Source organism: Cavia porcellus, unplaced genomic scaffold (assembly GCF_034190915.1).
Source record: "Cavia porcellus strain 051 isolate PalLab524CR breed Dunkin Hartley unplaced genomic scaffold, mCavPor4.1 scaffold_15, whole genome shotgun sequence".
Taxonomy (NCBI): domain Eukaryota; kingdom Metazoa; phylum Chordata; class Mammalia; order Rodentia; family Caviidae; genus Cavia; species Cavia porcellus.
Window position 1 is genome coordinate 18,351,989 of NW_026947498.1, and position 18,876 is coordinate 18,370,864.

Below are 18,876 nucleotides of genomic sequence, written 5' to 3' on the forward strand. Positions count from 1 at the left end.
CTCTTTCCAGCAAACTTTACCTTTCCTTCCACTTCGTATCTTTACAGATTTACTGCCTTTGACGTTTTCAGTAGCGGTGTGATGCTTGCTCCCAGTAGCAGCATCCTCATCCTTTCTATGCTTGTAATCCGAGATAATATCGTTAGGTATGGGGTTTTTGTGTGGGTAGGAAAATATCCTGAAATATTGTTGAGGTTCTTCTAAAGGGAAAATCTTTTTGTTTTTATCGTTATAAGTTGCTACTAAATTAAGAATTGAATATTGTGAAGGAACATCCTTTCCTTTAAAAAGGCCAGGGATCCTGCTCAGTGACACAGATCTTGTCTGTCAAGCGTGAGCCCTGAGTTCCATCCTTGGTATCAAAAATAAAAAATAAATAAACAAATTAATAATATAAAAACTCTTATTTGTTCTTAAATTAGATAATGCAGAAAGTTTAAAAAGTTACAGAAGCAATGGGCACACTTAAACTCAGTCAGGTTCTAATATATGATTTCCATATTTATTGACATATATGATTATTTCAACGCTTAGCAAAGCAGCATTTTTAAGGGAATGATGAGATTCATCTAGTAGATCTGGCTTCATCACAAATGCATCCATATAGTCAGCATCCAATGACATTTTTCTCCCTGTGGCAAATGAGTAATAAATACTTTCTATATGAGTCCAAATATCTTCTTAAAATGCTGTAATTAAATATTTTAATATTGCAAATGATACAGACATTTGGTCTGGGACATATTTTTTTTTTCCTTATGAAACCTGGTGTTAAATAGTTTGTATTTCTCAGCAAAAATCATTTCTACTTGACACATACCTCTTTAAACCTGAGCCTGTGTGAGAGATGGAATTATTATGTTTTAATTGACATGTTTATCTCTAGTGGATTCATTCTACTTAAAGGTCTGCCCACTAAGGTTCAGTCAAATTAAATGCAAACACACAGGTCTCTCAGCTTTTAAGCAACAAAATTAGTACTGAAACTCAAGTTGTATTTAAGTTTTAAAGTTAAAATGACATTTTCTTCTTCATTAGATATTGCAAATTTTTTCTTCGAATTTCAGAAAGGCATGGAAATAATGACTACACTATTTGCTGTAGTCTGTCTTTTCATAACATCCATATATTTATTATACTTGTCATAATTGCTTTTTTAAAATTTTATTTAAAAGGAAAAAGAGAAAAAACAAAACAAAGTGGTATAAGGGTACAGGTAATACAGAAATACAAAAAAAAAAAAAAAAAAAAAAAAAAAAAAAAAAAACAGTAAGAAATCACCAGTTAATAGATTTAACCCTTTTAACAACCATAGTGTTATAAGAAAGTGATTTTTTTGGGGCTGGGGATTTAGCTCAGTGGCATAAGCGCCTGCCTTGCAAGCCTGTGGTTGTGGGTTCGATCCTGTACTAGTAAAAATACAAAAAAAAAAAAGTGATTTTTCTCCTTATTGTTTCCCCTTATTGTACTTCACATATGTATAACCTATTTTAGCATGAAAATCCTGAAATATCTGTTTGGAAAAACTATCAAAATTATCTTTAGTGAAAAATCTGACTATAATGTTATTCTACAGTAAAATGTTGATTATCTAGAAATAAGATTCTATGTTGAAACATGAATTTAATAAAATCTATGTAAGTTACAGTATAGCCTGTTCTAAGGATATAAAATATAATGTCTTGGAGTTTAAGATAAGTAAACTGCACCTGATTCTTAGCCCTTTCTTTTTACTATTGTGAGGGCTTTAAGATTATTTTGGACCAGGGATTTAGTTCAGTAGCATAAGTCCCAGCCTGACAAGCATGAGGTTATGAGTTCAATCTCTGATACAAAAAAAAAAAAAAAAAAAAGAGACAATTTTTCTCTATGTATAATTTCCTTTTCTGTATAATGGGAGTAATAAAAGGTCCAATCTCATAGTACTGTTGGGAATGTTAGTTTATTATACATAATGATTTCAGAAAACTGCCTGGCATATGATAATTGCTACATAAATATAAGGCTTTCAAATTGGTTTTTAGGTATGATGATCCAAAATATTACATCTTACATACTATAGACCATAGTAAGCCATACTATAGACCATAGTAAGAATGGACCTTGTTTAGTCTAGTAAATATAAGTACTAAATTCATGGGATGCACCTATAAACACCTCACTTTTCCATGCACAGTGAAGCTTCCTTTAAAGAACACTGAAACTTGCTTCATTTATAAAATTTCATTCTTAGACGTATTCCTCTAATTAAATATCTTGTATGACCAAATATCAAGTGAAGAAATAAAGGGAACTGTCAAGTATTTCAGGATCATGGATGGTAAAAATGTCTTCAGATTCATTTTTTGTTATAATTTCTTTCTCTGAAAATTAAGACTGCTTGTGCGCACTGTATTGATTTTATGGGAAGTACATTTTGCCTTTATAAGTTTGCAAAATCTGTTGTTACATTTTCAGAAATTTTGTAGTATTCTGTTTTTCCCTGAATATACTTTCTCACAATAATTGCTCACCTCTCTGTCTACACAGCTTCAAGTGTTTAAAGGAATAATACTGGGTATGGAGCACTCACACTAGACTCAGTGATTGGAATTTAACTCCATTGCTATTCTATGTTGTGCTACCAAAGAACTGTAGGTTATTATTTTAGTATTCTTATTATTATTGGTGGTAGTAATACAAGTAGTCATAGTACTAACAGTAATGGAGATTGAACTGTAGGTGTTTTGGCACAAGTTACATTCCCAGTCTTTTTAAACATATTTTTGAGACATTGTATTTCTCAATAACTCAGCTGCCCCAACTGGTTCAAATTTGTGATTCTATTTGCCTCAGTCTCCCAGAGTCCTAGATTCTAGGTATTCGTCACCATGCCTACCAAAACACTGCCAGTTTAGATACAAATTTTATGTTTAACAAAAGGAGATAAGCTTAATTTGTCTACTTAGCTGATCTATTTTTCCAAGAATCTTAATATCTGTCATATTTTCTTATTGGATAAATATACAAAGAGTTTTGATTAGTTAAAATCATGCTAAATGTGATAAATCATATTTCTTAGTATAAAACAGAATATTGCAAGCTAAATTTGAAATGAAATAATCTATATTAAGGGAAAATCAGTAGAGAAATGATTTTCCTCAGTTGACACAGTTTGGAAGTGGTAAGGGGCCTCTAAGGAGGTTATACAGTTATGGAACTATAGATCTCCATGGAAATATATTTTGCAGTATTGCTTTCTCAAATGTAATATATTTTCAAGAATTTTCAAAATCTAGTGATCCATATAGGAAGATAGACTCAAAGTGTTATAAGATCAGAAATTTGACTAGATTTAAAGACTCCTGAAAGAGTGAATAAACTGCCCTCAAATAGCTGTGCCTGTTGGTCACAGCCAAATGGGCAAACTGGACTTCAGGACTTTGTTAGACCAGGTCGTGGAGGCTTAATCTAGTCTTCTGTGTCTGGTCCCTCCTCGCTGATTCTTGTTCTGCTCCCCACTTCTAGGACACGATGAGTTGAGCAGATTGTTTCCACCAAGGACTTTTGCCATATTTCTGCCTTTGGCATGGCAAACTATGTACTGAAGTCTCTAAAATGCTGAGCCAAAATTAAAGTGCTCCTTTTTAGATTTCAAGGTGTCTGATAATTTGTCTCAATGAAAAAAGCTAACACATTAACTCAGTTTTTATAATAGTTTTTTATTTAAATGCATCCTTTCTGTTTTACAAATTATGTAACCAATGCTGAGATATTTGATTATTTTATACATCATGAAACAAGTACATAGAAAAGGTATAAATTAAATGATTTCAATCTATGCAGATCTTCTGAATAATTATTCAAAATTAAAACATAATTAAAGTCAGAATAGTTTTAGATATCACCATATTTATATATTTCTTAAATATTTTCAGTTATATTGTGTACACATTGAACAGTAAACTTTAGCATATATCCTCTCCTTTTCAAAATTTATGTTTAACTTACCTTTCTGAGATTACATGCTAAATAAATTTTTGTTTAAAAAATGTCAGATTTGTACTTTAATTTCAAGAAACTTATCATTAGAACTATTGTCAATATTTAAGCTACTTCTATTATAGTTACTAATAATTGTACAAGTTGAAATATTTATATTGTTTTGTTTTGCTTTTGAGATAGGGTCTTGCTGTGTAGTTTAGGCTAGCTTTGAATTCACTGTGCAGCCAAGGCTGGCCTCAAGCCTACACTAATCCTCCTGTGAGCCTCTTGAGTGTTGGGATTACAGGCATGCACCACCATACCCAGCTGAAACACATATTTTCAAAAGAATTTTGCATGTGAGAGGGAGGATTTTGTTTTACTTTAAAATTAAGCTAAAATAAATAAGCATTTGGCAAATATTTAGATTGCTATAATACTTTGAAGATCCTTTCTGACATAATGTGTATATAGCTATATGTCAACTCTTGGAGTTTATAAGTTCTCAATAGCTAATTTAAAACTGAATGAAAAGAATAAATTTAGGAAAGAAATTATTAGTATTTTTAGCATTAAATTCCATATGAAAGAGCTGGGATTAGAAAAAAGATTTTGAAATAATTCTATGGTAGAAACTCTGGGAAATGGCACAGTATGTCACAAAATTTAGGACAGAAGATTATGATTGTTGCAATTCAGAAACCATTGGGTTACACTCTTAGAAGTGAGGAAGAAAAGAATATATGATTGTACAGTGAATCTTCTTATTCTTAACCCATAAGAAGTCTTCATATTTTGCACTAGACTTAGCATTATCTAGAAGTCATCAAATAATAAAAATGATGTCATATTATACTTAATATCTAAGCACAACAATATATATGGCTTTTCTGTTGAAGGAAATAGAGTTCCTAATGGTTATTTTTTTTCCTTTGAACAATTGGGCTTATTACACAATTCATACCTGGAAATTACTATTTTTGGGTCAGTATTGTAATTAAAACCTTTTAAAAATATAGCAAATAAACAGATTATCTTGCAAAATCAGCTTTTATTATTAGTGAAATCAGTATATTGACGGGTATCCTTTAATATCAGGGATATGATTACAGCAAAAAGCAAAAAAAAAAAAAAATAGTAATGATGTCCATCGAGGAACAATGATTGAGTTTATCTGTTGGAGAGCATTTATTTCAGTCTCTGTGTTAACCACATGTGATAGATTTACTTTTCAACAGTGGCTCCATACTGCTGCCCACATACCTCTAATGATTTATTCTAGAATCAAATCTCCACAGAGCATCATGCGTTCCTCCCAGGAGAGGATAATTCTTTCAGCGTCCTTGGGCTCTGACTCCTGTCTCTCACTTACCACTAATCAATAAAATAACAATTGCATTAAGAGGGAAATTAGCCTCCTTGGATCTTTAGTCAATGTAGTAATTTCCAAGAATAATCTGATCGGCTCTGAAGCAATTTCCTCTTATGTGGTGGGTTCAGGGACATTTTCAGAGACAAGCTCATAAATAATTTGAAAATATTTTCAAATTTAAAATCATGTAGGCACAATGGGCTATTTGACTCAGTTTTGTCTTGTTCATTCATTATCACCTAAAACACAGACATATTTACATAGACAATTAAAACAATCACATACATAGAGGTACAAATTTTAACTTTATTTTTCTGAAACACCAAAAATAATAGAAACACTGAATTAGTTTAAATCTATGTGCTGAAGTTCCACAAAGGATTTCTTTTATTTAATGGACTTATAAATAATCCAATTTAATATTATTTATCTCTTTTCTCTTCCTATATTGTATTACTTTAATCTCACTTTTAAAGTCTCACTTGCTATTGTCTAGATTTGTAAAAAAAGAAAGTAAAATGTTTAAATGGTCACAGAACTTTAAATTCTTTCCTGGATGAGATTTTTAATACTTTTGTTATTAAATCTATTAAAACTTGAGTTATTGTACCCAATCTCCAATACAACAAATAATATGTTGCTAATAAAATGTCTCGGGTTCAAAATTTTCTCTTTTGCTGAAGATATAGTCTTGCATAAATATATATACTGAGTTCAGCCAGGCAAGGAAGCTTATACTTGTAAACCCAATATCTGAGTGACTGAGGCAAGAAGATCACTGTGAGTTCAAAGCCATCCTGGGCTGCACTGTGAATTCAATACTAGTCTAATCTACATGGTAAGAGCCTGTTTCAGAAAAACAAAATAAACAAAAGAAACATAACTAGTTAATATTGCAAATAATTATCTTTTTAAATATAATGAGTTTCCCTTATACATATATTTAAATAAACTAAATAATATTTTTATAAAAAAATATTTTTCCAAATAATATCACAGTGAAACCCGTTACTTTTCACAATTAATATGGGTCAATACAACAGCATTTTAAAGAAAAATTATTGAAAGCTTTGTATATATCTTTATCTTGCTATTTATTCTAAACTGGGTTTTCAGTCTTACACACAGTCCACTTTGTACCTTCCTATCAGTTTTGTATAATGTTCTGCAAACATAAGTCATGACATAAATTGAAATAAATGTGTAAGCTTAACCTTGATACAAGGATAGGTAATAAGACTTTAAGGCTACTGATTTTTTACATCCTGATTATCTTAAGCACATAGTAAAAGTGATTACAATACTTAGTCCACATAGTTATATGCATATTAAAAATTGTATGTACAAGTGTATTTATGTGTGCTTCATATATTAAAATTTTTATACCATTATTAAGTATACCTGCCAGGTATTATTTATTTCATTTTTTTATGTAATCAATAGTTTAATCTTTACTAGAATCTTCTGAGTTTACAAAAGCAAAAATTGAAGCACAGACTATTTAAATAAATTGACGAAGATAATCCATAGAATAGAGATGGAGTGAGGATTCAGCTGCAGGCAATTTGACCCTAAAGACCAATGAGCAGATTGGGTAATAAACCAAAACTTTTAAGTGTGAAAATAACTGAGGTAGGGTGGGTTTATTAGCTAATATATTTGATTCCTTAATAATTTTGAAATTTACGTATATTTTCTGCCCAGAGACTACATTAACTGAAAATAGGGCCCATAGAAATCATATGCTTGAAATCATTTTATTTTAAACATCAGAATTTATAACTCTGCAGAGATAATCTTGTAAATGAATTCTCTTTTTTTTGTCTTTTTCGTTCTAATTGGGTAGTACAATTCAATAATTTTTGCATATTCGCAATGTTGTGTAATCATCACCAATACTGTAATTTTGAAGCGTTGTTACTACCCAGAAAGAAATCCATTGTTCTTTGGCAGTGACTGACCTTTCCAGTTGCCACTTGCACAGCCAGTCCCAGGTTTCACTAATCTACTTCTATACATGAATTCGTGTCCTTGGAATATTTAGTATCAAGTGATTCACACAAAATTTTCTTTTTCTGAGTGATTTTATTGGCTTAGCCTAATATTTTGAAAGATAATCTATATTGTCCTAAATATATTTATATTATATCATATTACATTATATATTATTATATTATTCCTCTGCGTGTTCTTATCACTTAAATGTAGATGTTTCCTCTAAAACCTCATGTGCTCATAGCTGGGGCTTGGGAGGGCTGACTGGATTATGGATGTACGTGATACTGGGTCAGTCACTGATGGGCTAATAGCTGGTGTGACGTTGAGAGGTAAAGCCACTGGAATAGGTGGGCCACTATAGGTATGATATGGAAGGGGATGTATGCTTTTTCCTGTTTACATAGCTCTGCCTCTTGCCTGCCTGAGCTCTTTCTCCTGTACCGTGCCATCTGGCATGCTACTCTGCCTTGAATCCAGAATTCCACCTACTGAAATCTCTACTAACTCTTAGCTAAAATGAACTTTGTCTTCTTTAATGTGTGGGTATTGGCACAATGGAGCAATGAGAAATTTTGTCATTTTTTAAAAAAAATTTTAAATTGTAGGAGAGCTATATAAAATTCAAACATCAGTTACTGTACTTTCCAACACTCAAATTTTTACTTGACTATCTTTCACATATTGTCTTTGTTTAATGATAGTCTTTTTATGGAGAGACAATACTGACATACTTTTCTATGACTTCTTTTTTATTTTTGTATATATGTTTATGTAGATTATATCAGTTTTGTACTAATCCCAAACATGGTGTCTATGGCTCCATGATTATATATATATATATATATATATATATATATATATACACATACATATTTTTTTTTAGTTTTTCATACCTCATAAACTAAAAATTAGGCATTAGAGATTTTTGCATAATATACTTCAACAAAATTGAAATAACCTATTCTGATGTGTTATTTTTATCCTCTTTATTTAGCAGCTAGGCTGAAATCATCTATAGATTCTATTTTTTATTGTGTGGTCATTGTTTCCTTTTTAAATAAAGCACTTGTATTTCTTTTCAGTCTTCTTCTTTAGGACATATATGAACCTGTACAATACAGTAGTCATCCAGTAGCTTTCCAGAGTCTCTTAATGCCATGACTATATGTATGTCTTTCACGGTCTGAAAAGGGGAACCTGTAAGAAGTCACACCTCTGATCTGCACTGTTTACAAGGCACTGTTTGTTTTCATTTCATGCCTTTGTAGCCAGAAGTCAGTGTCAGGGGATTTCTACTTCTCCATTTCTTCCTTGGTGTAATTAGTGGGCATATGTACAACCAGGTACATGTATTTGCACTTTTAAATGAATAGGAGCAAGATAAGCATTTGAACAATTTTCATAGGTCAGTAAAGCTCTTTGATCTGTAACTTTACAACAGATATATGACAAATCTGAGAGTATGAAAGTTTGCTTAATTAATCTGTAACAGGTTGAATCATGTTGGAGATGAATATTGAAATAGACATCTAGAAATTTTTCCTGTTAATCTAAAAATAGGATATGGCAAAAAAAAAAAAAAAAAAAAACATCTTTATTGCTAGTTGTCACCTTACAGATATTTACTTATTTGCTTTGCTAAAATTCAATGGAAGAATGAGATATCTGTTTTTAGACAAAAACCTATTTCCTTAGGTGGAGATGAAATAATTAAAGTTTGTGTATAAAGCACTGATATATCAGAGCCCAGTAAATGATAACTAATAAGCATAATATATTTTACTGCTCTTTTTTGGTATTTCAATAATGTCTGTTAGTAAGATGAAAAATGCAAGGCTATTGATTGGAGTACATTACTGTTAAGAAAACTTGTCATATTGAAATAACACCTCGGAATGCTATGCTTTATAATAGCCTGCCAGTATAATAAAATTTAAAACTAACTTGTTTGTCTGGATGATAAATAAAAACCAAACTAAACTTGAGCCTCAAAATTTGTTAAGAACACTTTGTAAGAAAGTATTCAGCAGAGTCAGGGTTTAGCTTAGCTGCACAAGCGCCTATTTGGCAAACAAAAGGTTGCGAGTTCGATCCCTGGTACAAAAGAAAAAAAAAAAAAAAAAAAAAAAAAAAGAAAGAAAGAAAGAAGGAAGGAATGCATTAAGCTTAAGTTGTTTTACATAAATTTAAAACACTTTTTAGAATTTTATGCTGGTTACGTGAAAAGATTGCAAATCTATAAACGTCACAGTGTTTTGCTAAGTATAGGTCATTATTACTAAAGTGACTAATGCAATATAAAATGTTTATTTCACATTATTCAAACATTAATAGTGATAGAACAATTTGACTAGCTTAGAAGTGCACAGTATGTTGGTGAAATACACTCTGGGAGTGTCTGTGGGGTGCTTCCGGAGATGCTTGTTTTGTAGGCAGCAAACAGGGGCAAGACCTACTCCACTGCAGATCAAAGTATCAGATGGTGTTGAACCTAGACGGGATAAAAGAGAAAGGGGAAAGATGTCAATGTGCATAGCAATCTCTCTCCTTCTTAAGAAGATGTCCTGACAGCTGTATCTGTGGACATCAGACACTTTTTTCTTCAGCCATTCAAAGCAGACACACAGCAGCTCCTCTCCTTGGTACTCCCAGGCCTTCAGTATTGAGTTGTTACTGCACCCTTGATCCTTCTTATTCTATGACTTCTGGAATTTTAACTGAGCAGCTACTGGATTTTCTGGATTCCTACCATATAGGTAGCCCCTGCTGTGCATTCTTCTGTCTCTAACTTTATGAACCTAACTAATATTTATTTATTTTGTTTCTCAATAGAACTGTTATCAATTCAGATTTTGGTATTGGGAGTTGTTCTGAAGAACAGGAACTGTAAGGATCAGTGTAATGCTTCTTTGAGTTTTCTCCAATAAGTTTAATGGTTCTTTGAGTTGGCTCTCTAATTTGAGAAGAAGTAAATTTGCCAAAGACTCTCAAGCTGGTAATGTAGAAAGTATTGGTTATTCATACTGTGAACATTTAAAGAAATACACAATAAATGCACTTGATAGTCTTAATTTATCACATGAGAAATGTAAGGACTTTAGTGATACATCCAAATATTTTGGAAGACTAAGAAATACAATGACTTTGGCTGGTTTATTTGGCATCTCTGGACAAAGCAGTAAAGGAAAAATACTTAATTCCAATATTCAGTTTTCCAGCTTAAAAAGCAATTTAAAGATACTCAAATGTGTCATAAGAGAATTATCCTTCTTTTAGTCTTAGAACTGAAATTAAGCAAAAACAAACCCAAATCATTATCATGTGCTTGGCTGAATTATAGTATAAGTTTAATCTTCAGCCTGAAAGGGTATCAGCAGTTAAAGTGAATATATATATATATATATATATATATATATATATATATATATAAAAGAATGAGATCCACAAATGGGATGAAGTTGTTTTGGAGGAACCTCATGATGCCAGGTACACTGTATTACTAAATACTGAGATGGTTATTGTGCCAGAAGGAGATACTCCCTCCCCCTTTGTGGTGAAGACATGCTGGTCCTCATCACTGAGGTGGGGGTGGCCCCTTTAACTCTGCCTGATAAAAATAAATTTTCATTACCAATGGAAGTAGTAATGAGCTTCCCTGATAAATCACTAAGCAATGCCGAAGCTCACTACTCATTTTTGTTTTAGGCCTACAATAAAGTTTAAATAACACTAGGCTCCTAAAGGTGAGGCACACATGAACCATAAGAAAATACATTACACAGAAAATTAACTTACTGAGTTATCTAATTTTTACAAGGAGAAGTCTGGGGATACATTACTGGTAATGGATTTTAAGAGTATGTGCTTATACCCTCCTTGTAAACCTGGAACAAACTGAAATTATTGATATGGGGCTATTAGGCAGAGATTTGAGATTTAATATCACAGCTTGTGGAAATTTAAGAAAAAGTCTCCCAATAGCTTATTTGGTTGTTTGGCTAAAGTTAGATCAAACAACGACCCACTATAAGTTATCTGGAGAAGCCTTATTATTGTTTTTCTTATTGTTGTTTATTGATGAGACTATTTGAAGGGGAAGGGAAATAGCAGAGTTGGAGTGAATTTACCAGGTAAAACCCACTCCACAATAGCAAGACTCACTTGGACCTTAGAAAACAATTGAGAAGAACAACATCCTTGAAAATTCCTGTTATTACTTTTCTGTGTATGCAAAACAGTGGGATTGCAACCACTCATTTGAGAAATTTAAACATGCTGCATATTACTGGATTAAAGAGTGAAAAGAGGCTAAGTAGCATTTCTCTACCGCTAAAGATAAGGTGTTCATACTTACCATAATGGACAACAGATGCAAGATAGTGATTGGAATGGTCTGACTTCTATAGACCTTGGCATTGACTAATGAATCACAGCATTCCCAGAAGTGAACAAGATGGGAAGTCTACTAATTTCTTACTGGATTTCGATAAGCAGAAAAATTTCAGGGAAAATGAACAAAAGTCTAATTCGAATAATATCAGAGTTGTGCTCTCAACTAATTTCCAGATTTAGCCAGTTTATGTATCTAAAAATCTCTTTTTTGAAGAGTTCAGATTATCTCGAGGAAAGACCCGGGTGCAAACTAAAGAGGATATTAATATTTTTTTGTTTTCCTTTCCTAAAAGACCGACAGGCTTTTAAAGGGGCAATCATCCATTAGGGGAAAAACATTATCAGACATTTTTCATATTATAGAACACTAGTGGTGCTATTATTTATCCAAGAACATCCAAAATATAATTTTAATCCTTCTATAAGTAGGTAGAGATCTACAGAAAGCAGGCCATCAAAGGGGTTTTATCATCACAGGTCCTGAGTGTCCCAGATACTACTATCTTGTCATGTCCCCAGTTCCAAAATGCTTACCTGGGACAAATATATTTAATATTTGTCAGAATCTCCACATTGGTTTGTAAATTGTGAAGTGATGGTGATCAGCCTTTGAGCTGGCTGTACACTGATATATTGGACCTCTTCCATTATGAAAGGGCAGTAATTTGTTCTCACTGGAATAGACAATTATTTTGGCTATGAAATTTGCATTCCCTGTATTTAACATTTCTGCAAAATTATCATCTGTAGACTTACTATTATGGTATTGAACACAACACTGCTTTTGATCAAGGAATATGTTTGTTGGCAAAAGAAATGCAGCAGTGAGCTAATATTCATAGATTAACTAGTTTTCAATGTTCTCTACCATCTACTGGCAATTTGATTGATAGAATAGAGGAACAGACTTTTAAATTTTATAATCAGAGTATCGGCTAAGTGTGAATACCTTGCTGGACTGATGCAAGACTTCGCCGAAGGCTATACATGCATGTTCTGAACCAGCATTCAGCATCGATACATTGTGTCCTCTGGTCAGGGTAGATGGCTCAAGGGCAAAATGGTAGAAAGGGCGCATAGCACCAATTACTATTACCCTAGGGGTCTACTAGCAGGTTTTTTTTTTCTTTTTTTTTTTTGTTGTTGTTTTGCTCCCCATTCTCATAGTTTTACATTCTACACATCTAGATGTCCTAGTTACAAAAAGGGAGAAGATTTGTATGAGGATGCGCAGCAATGATTCCATTGTACCGAATGCTAAGACTTCCTCTGGCCATTTTGAGCTCCTCATGCCTGTGAGTCAAAAGGCTAAATATGGAAGTTTCAGTGTTGGTGGGAGTGAATGATCCATACTAACAAGTGGAAATCGGACTACTCTTCCACAAAAGAGGTAGAGGATGATATGTGTGAATTGTACGAGATTGAAAAATTCTGAAACTCTTACTCTTCCCCTTGTCTCTCATTCTTGATTCTCTGGGTATTGCCTTATTTATTAACACCTATATGCAAAATTTTACTGTGATACATGATAAATGCCAATCCAAAATTGTATCAAATGATAATTCTCTCACCTTTTTTCTTGATATTTCAACATGCCTACAACCTTCACCTTGAATTTCATCCTCTTGCTCTGTATCACCTGTAAAAATGTTTTGATATTACAATTATTATTTTGTTTTTTGCACTGGGAATCAAACTCAAAATCTTGTGCTTTACCAGGCAGGTTGCTTGTGCCACTAAGCTATATCTCCAGTCCACAGTTAGTTTTAATTTGTTTCAGTGTTTATTAGTACATATTTTAGAGTACAATTTTATGTTTTTGTTAGTAGTTGGTACATCTGCATAACGCATCTCAATTCTTTTTAACCTCTTTCCTCCCCAGTCTTTCTCCCTCCCTTTTGATCCTTCCCCTTTGAAAAAGATCCCCCTATTTCTTATGACCTAACTTTTACATTGCTCTTTATCTCTCAGGTTTCATTTGGATTCAGTTTTCCTTTCCAGGACCACCCATTGTCTTCTATTCTGCAGTACCTAAAAATCGGTTTGTAATTGTCCTTCCTTTCTAGTCATTTCATACACTCTCTTTCATCTGCCTTGTCAGCAGGCACAATTAAGGGTTATTAAGATCAATGATAGACTACAAAGACTCAGTCTATGCAGGATCCGTGGCCCACTCCCTTCGGGAATGAAGTTATGTTTACTCATGCTTAGGTGCCTGCTGTGGACCAAGAATATATAGAATGTGTAGTTGAAGAAGATAGTTGTAATTACCAACAAAAACTGCATCTCCAGTTGCAGAAATAAGGATGAAATTTGTTTATATTTCTCTCTCCTATTTTGTTAATATACCTTTGTATATGTAGGTGCATATTTATTATATTTGTTTTATTTCTTTGTATTTCTACACCATGTAACAGTATCATTGTTGCGTCATATAATGTCAGGAGAATGGAAAGCATCACCCAAAGAATAACTTCACTTTCTATTCTTTGAAGGAGTTAGTGCATTTTGATTGTACACAGATAGTTTTATTTCGTCAGGTGGAAATACAAATTTTTGTGGAGATTAAATATGTTTTAAACAGTTTTGTCTGGCTGCCATATGCAGACTGAGGGCATGAATCATGACATGCACACCTGGCTGGTTTCACCCCTGGGTGTATCTTCAGGGTGTTTCCAGAAGTTTTGGACACACAGGTAGAATACAATGATGGAAGTCCTCTTTGGTGAGTTTTTTCATGAAGTGTGACAAAATGCCAGTGAATTTTTTTGCCAAGTGCTATTGAAGGTAAAGTCAGGCTCATAAAATCCTCACAGTGTGTCTTCTTCTACCTCATTCACTAGGTTGACCTTACATTATTTCTGATTCTTCCCCAAAGTCAAAAGGACCTTTGCTGTGTCTATTCAGATGTCCCCTGAGAGGCTCATATGCTCATTGTTGAGGCTATTGGAAGGTAACTAGATGATGGGGCTTATAAATGCTTTGCTGTGTGGAGGTGGAGTCTGTTGGTAAAGGCAGTCGCTAGAGGGGATAGGGTGCAGTGGGAGTGTTTATCTTCCTCCCAGCTCCTTCCTTCCCTCTCTTCTTCCTGTATGCCATGCTGTGAGCAACTCTCTTCCACCTTGAGCCTCTGCCGTACCCCTCTACTTTGGAGCTGACCAAACATGCAAGTTCTGAAACTTCTAAACAGGGTTGAAATTAAATCTCTTCTTTAAATTGTGGTATTGGGTATTTTGTCCCAGCAAATGAGAATATTAACTGAGACAATGACCATGAAGTGTAAAAGTTTTGAATTCATTTGGGGTTAACAAAGTAGCATGATAGAATATCTAAAGACACTACTGAAAAAAGACTTCCAGAATTCTTTCAGAAAGTGGAAAAAAACAATAGGATAAGTGCATTTGGAACTAAAAGGAGTATTCTGAGGGGGATTAATGGCAGAGTGCCATTTACTGTTATAATATTTTTTGAAATTTCACCATTCACCATGTTTTACAATCACACTTTATGACTGCTGGCAGAATTGTACAGTCTGTATAACAATGAAACCAATACATGCGAGACATGAAGTCCAGTTCTAATTATATGCATTCTCTAAAAATGTAAATTAATTGCATTCTCCAGGAAAACACCATCTGTTTCTAATAATTGAAAATTCAAAAGTAAATGAAAGAGTTGTATTAGGCTGGAAAAAATAATTTTGAAGTTTTAAAGAAAAATAATATTAAATGTGTTAGACATTATTATAGAATTTTAAATCATATGTCAATTGTGAAATATAACCTTATTTGTTGACTTACTTATGGATAGTTACATGTGTGAGCATACATATCTGTATCAATGTTTTTTTTTCTAATTTATAAATCAAGTGCATGTTTCCTTCATTTAGGTAAATATATACCATATTTGCCATATGTAATTACAAAATTAATATTTACCATATTCTTGATTGCATATTTTCAAATGGTAAACATGCATTTTCTGAGCTAAATGGTTCAAGAGTACTACAATACTGAATGACTTAAGAAAACCCTAAGAAAGCTTACACAACAGTTAAAAATTGAATGTTATATTTAACCTGTATTTTTTGGTAAAAAAGAACACATAACTTAAAGGCAAGGTTTTATTTAGTCATTTTGATTTTTATAAAATTAAATTACAGTGTATCACCTTGAACCTCAGGCACCTTGTCAGTTTAGTTTGGTTTCTGCCACTAAAATTTATTTCACAATTTCTAGAGGTACATATAAACATGAACAGTGTGTTTTGTTTGCCTTATTTTAGCATAATTATATTGAGACTCACTTATATCATTAATGTACTTTTTACCTGGGCATGTTGGTGCATGCATAATCCCAGCACTTGAGAGGCTATAAGTTTGAGGCCAACCTAGCCAACATAGTGAGTTCAAGTCCAGTCTGGACTACATAGAGTGACCCTGACTCAAAGTACTACTGATAATAATTTACTTTTTAATTCATGTGTAGTATTCCATTTTATTTGTTTTGTAATTGTAATTTGTTTATCCAAACAACTGTTGACAAATACTCGAATTGTTTTCAATTTGAAGATATTACAAAGAAGGTTATATAAAATCTTAAACTAATTTTCGTGAAGAACAATACTATTACCAGTATTTAAAAAGATATTCCCATGTTTCTACAGATTATAGTTGCTATCTTATTAATGTTTTTAATTGGAAAACTACCACAATCTGTTTCACGGGATTACAGATATACTTCTTGTACTACACAAATAGTTTTTTCATAATGTTAAACAAACCTGCAGGGTATTATCTTGGTAATAATTCTGAGTGTAAGTATCTTTAAATTGAAATGGAAATAAGCTGTTCTGTCTTGCTCCATTTCCTCTTGCTTTCCACCATCTGGAAATTAATATATTTAACTTTACCTGGTGGAATTTAAGCTAATAAATTGCATAACTCTAAAAGCAGTAAATCTTTTGATAATATTAGCATTTATTGTTGGCAATCTGCTAAAATACAACCACTATAAGATGTTATCTTATTTATTTCAAAAATTGGAATACTTGAATATTGTGCAAAGGATTTATTTAATGAGTTGATTTTAAAGATAATATTTTCAGATCTAACATTATTTTAACTGATTTGACATGTAGTGACCAAAAAGCATTGCTTCATAAGGTGTTTTATTTGCCTCATGTTAATTTTTCCTCTTACTTTCTTACACTATTTTAAATTTCTCTTTATTGAGATTTTTATGCATTCCTGTATTTTTTAAATTATTATTTAAAGAGAAAAAAGAAAGGAAGTAAAATTAAAAGAAAAAAAAAACCAAAGCAGTAAAAGGGTACAAATAATACAGAATTTCAAGGAAAAAAATACAGTAAGATATCACTAGTTAATAGGTTACATATTGTCATCTTTGAAATAGTTGTCCAAATTATAAAATTAAAACATGAAAAGTGAACATTCATACAATGAGATTACACACAATGTCGATCAATGATCCAACAAAAGTTCAGTAATATGGATTTCCATCCTACACACTCAAACATACATGCAGTTATATCCCTTAGACCATCTTCCTTTCCTTTCTTTTTAATAACAATTACACTTTTTGGATTTTTTTACTCCCACAATTCTTATCATTTTTTGGAGAGAATAAAACCTAACATGGATAAACAAAACAGTAGGTTAGAACAAAAGGATGGGCATAGTACATGATGTAAAAATAGAATATCAGGTGATCTAAAATGGTTACCATTGTGCCTCTTGCTATTTTTTTTAATTGCCTATATCGTCAGGTATAATAAAATTGATCAAAACAGTACACAACAAGACCAATAAATCCTACACTGGAGATCTTACAGGACTTCAAATAAAGATAATAGTCAAACCATAATGGGTATCATAGTATATCTTATTGCCTTCAAAGTGGTTGCCTATACCCTCAAACTTGATACTATCAAACAAAACAGAATATAGAATAATCAGACAGAACAAGATGGGGAGAGCAATACTGGGGTTCAAATCAGGTTAATAGGAAAACAAAAAAGTTACTATAGTATGTCCCGCTATTTTTTTAATTTAGTTTTCCCTTAATTGAAAAAAAATGTGAGAAAAATGTAGATTAATTAAAAAAAAAAAAAGGATGGGATTGAGGTAAAAGAGGACATTGTATTAGAACAACACAGGTCAGAACCGAACTGTTGAAGCATCATTGTGTTTCATCCCCAGATGATCTAACATAATAAAGGGCACTGCATTCCTGTATTTTTATTAAGATAAAATGGATGTAAAAATAACATTCATTAGAATTTTACTGGAATCATTTACATCTCCTAATAGTTGCAAAAACATAGTCCCTGTACAGGGGGTGATTAAGTTATAATAGAAAAGATTACATTTAATAAATAATTTCATGTGAGATAAAAGCTGTTACATAGTTGGATGAAGGCAAGTAGATATTTTTTTAATTAATGTATGACTGTTGTATTTAGGGATTGTGCAAAGAACAATTAAAATCAGACATGGAATTTATAATAGTATTTTATGATGGTCAGCCAGAGTTAACAAAACAAAGTGCAGGAAATCCATCCACAACACTAGAGACAGAATATTTAGCCAAGGGCCTGAATCCCACAGCAATTTTCTGCATGAGTCCATATGAAGATCGAGGGCTCAAGACAATGCCTTCCACTAGTCCAACTGGAGGTCTAGAGCCTACAAGAAAGACTCACACCAATCTCTTTTATGGATTCCTGCTAGGAAATACCAAAGGTCAGAGGTGGAAGCTAAAAAATCCATGCCAGCAGGGTGAAGGAGCTGCGCTGGTAGGTTGAGGGTTCTACAATGGATCCGAGAAATCACACGAAAACAAAGACCAGAGCTGTGCTGAAAAGCATCACAGCCATCCTCAGTGACACAGACGCCCCGAGCTCCTCCAACAATTAGCACAGTCAAGTACATGCCAGGAAGCCAGTGTGATGAGTTCATCCTGGAGATCAAGTGGCACACGTTTTCCCCTCCAGAACCAGGAACAATGCTCGATGTAAGAACCAGAGCTTCTCCAGGAGAACAAATGGCTCGAACAGCAACACATAGGACAACCTACAATGCCTCAACGTCTCTCTTCTCCTTCTCTACCTCAACGTCGCTATTTATGCTG